The following is a 3,003-nucleotide window of genomic DNA, read 5'->3' as shown; positions in this document are numbered from 1 at the left end:
CTCCCACTGATCCTCCGGTTTAGCATCGAGGACGATGCTTGGTTTTAAGTGTGGGGAGGGCACCGGTAGCATTATTTGGGAACCGGTGAACTTTTCAGCCTAGTTATCTTATTTCGCACATTTTGTATATATTTTGATGCACTTCTAGTTTGCTTTGGATACTTTTATTTTGATGCTTGGATTTTAGATATTTTGATGCTTTTGGATATTTTTAGATATTTTGGATGCTAGATTTCGTACTTTTAGTTGGATTCCCTCTTTATACATTCTTGTTTATCTTTACTTTTAGCTATGGTTGTGATTAGAAATCATATTTTGGATTGCAAATATTTAGTCACCCTTTTTGCATAAATTGGTTTTAAAGTGAAAAAAAAAGAGGAAAAGGTGAACTAAGTAAATTTTTTTTGGATTTTTCAATCACAACAATGCCTAGTCAAACATTGAAATTTTTCAAGAAGTTTAAATATAGGGCATTAATCCAATTGATTGAAAGGAAAATTTTTGGTAAAACTTGCTTGGATTTCATACTTTGTGAAGCATGTATTGAACTAAGAACACAAGCTTGTGAGACTTGAGCCTATTGATGTGGTTACATTTTATAACCACTTATTTTCCATTCTTGTGTGAAATTGTTCTCTTTTTATGATTGTAATCCTTGATTTGCTTGATTCTATATGTCCATTTATTTCTTGTATTTATGCATTTATGTGATTGAGGCCATTACTTTATTAGCCACTTACCCAAATAGCCAACCTTTTATTCTCCATTGTTAGCCAATTTTGAACCTATGCTTAACCAACTTATTCTTATTATAGCACATTACAAGCTCAAGGCGAAAAACCAATAAAAGTCCTTGTTTGGATCTTTGATTAGCCTAGGCTAGTGAGAGTGTCTATTATTCAAAGTTGGTGAGGCTTGGGAACATTGGATGGGATAAAAGGGGTAGTACATTTTCATGTTTAGGAATTGGGTACATACTCATGTATTGATTAAATGAATAGACCTTATGCATTGATACTCTTGTATATAGTTTGACAAAAGAAAAAAAAAGAGAAATGAAAAGAAAAAAAAAGAGAGAATAGAAAAAAGAAAGACAAAAGAAAGAAAATAATAAAAAGGGGACAAAATGCCCCAAAGTGAAGTCAATAAAAAGGAATCAATGCATAGGTGTTATGAGTCAAATAAGGATGCATGATTATGTAAGAAAAGTGAAGAATGGGTAGTTAGGATAGTTTGAACTTGTATAGGTCATTATATAGTTAGGTGGGGAAGTCTATGCTAATCAAAGATTCAAATTCTAGTCCACTTAACCATAAATGAGCCTACCTTGACCCTAACCCCATTACAACCTAAATGAAAGACCTCATGATGAATGTATGCATGCATTGAATAAATGTTGATTGTTAGAAGAAAATCAAATTTTGGAAAGCTTGATTAGAAGAGAATTGAGTGAATTGACCCTTAAACACTTGAGTGAGTAGAGCGGATACACATCCGGTGAGGGTTCAAAAGTTCAATCACATGTGTTCACCCATATTATCTATATTCCTGCAAGTTTAAATTCTTGTTGATAATTCAATACAATTGTGGTTGGAATTAATTCCTATTGCCTAGCCCTTGTGCTTACACATGCTCTCTTGGCGAATTGAGATGTTTGAATTAAGCATTTGCATCTATTTTAGGTAGTTGCATTTAGATAGGACTCATATAGTTTAGTTGCATTCAATAAATGTCATAACCTTTAGTTCCTTCTTATTTTAGCATGAGGACATGCTAAGGTTTAAGTGTGGGGAGGGTGACAAACCCCAATTTGACGGTTTGTTGTGTATTGTATTTAGAGTATTTTGATAACCTTTTGTCACATTTAGCCTATGAATTAGCATGGTTTTGTTATCTCTCCCATATTCGTGCTTAAGTGCAAAAACATGCTTTTTAAGCCTTATCTTGATGAATTCTAATTTCTCTTTGATTCCATAAGATGCCTTGATGTGTTTGCTAGTAATCTCAGGTTGAAATAGGCTAGGCATGGATCAAGGGAAGCAAGGAAGGAAGCATGCAAGTGGAGAGAAGCACTAAAAGCCAAAAGAGCTGATCCAGGCCATGTACGCGTACGCGCACTAGGCGCTCGCGCGCACATTGCGAAACAGGCCAAGGACGCGCACGCGTACCATGCGCGCACGCGCCGATGATAGCACATGACCTCACTAATGCAACACGTGCCTGGCGATTTGAGAGGGTTTCTGAACCCATTTTGGCGCCAAATACTAAGGAAGAAGAATAAAAGGATGAAGGATTAAGGGGAAGAAAATTAGACACACATACACACACTAGGATTAGTTTTAGTTTTAGTTTTCTAGAGAGAGAAGCTCTCACTTCTCTCTAGAATTAGAATTAGGATTAGGTTTAGGTTATCCTTGATTGTTGTTGTTAATTTCCTTGCAATAATTGTTGTTAGATTCTATTCTTGTTGTTGATTTACTATGCTTTTCTTCTATGCCTTCCAAGTGTTTGATGAAATGCTTGGTTGGGTTTTAGTATAGATTTTGTCCCTCTTGGCCTAGGTAGAGTAATTAGTGACTCTTGAGTTATCTAATTCCTTTGTTGATTGATAATTAGAAGTTGCTAATTGATTCGAATACCTCTAAAGCTAGTCTTTCCTTTAGGAAATGATTAGGACTTGAGGAACCAAATTGATTCATCCACTTGACTTTCCTCCACGGTTAGAGGTTAACTAAGTGGGAGTAATGGACAATTTGTTATCACAATTGAGGAGGATAACTAGGATAGGACTTCTAGTTCTCATATCTTGCCAAGAGCTTTTTATAGTTGTTAGTTTACTTTCATTGCCATTTACTTTCATGCCTCTTATCAAAAACCCCAAAATAACTCACAACCAATAACAAGACACTTTATTGTAATCCTAGGGAGAACGACCCGAGGTTTAAATACTTCGGTTTATAGATTTTAGGGGTTTGTACTTGTGACAAACAAATTTTTGTATGA

The sequence above is a fragment of the Arachis duranensis genome, chromosome 9, assembly GCF_000817695.3.
Source record: "Arachis duranensis cultivar V14167 chromosome 9, aradu.V14167.gnm2.J7QH, whole genome shotgun sequence".
In the NCBI taxonomy this organism is placed as follows: Eukaryota; Viridiplantae; Streptophyta; class Magnoliopsida; order Fabales; family Fabaceae; genus Arachis; species Arachis duranensis.
Note: the sequence above shows the minus strand (reverse complement) of the source record.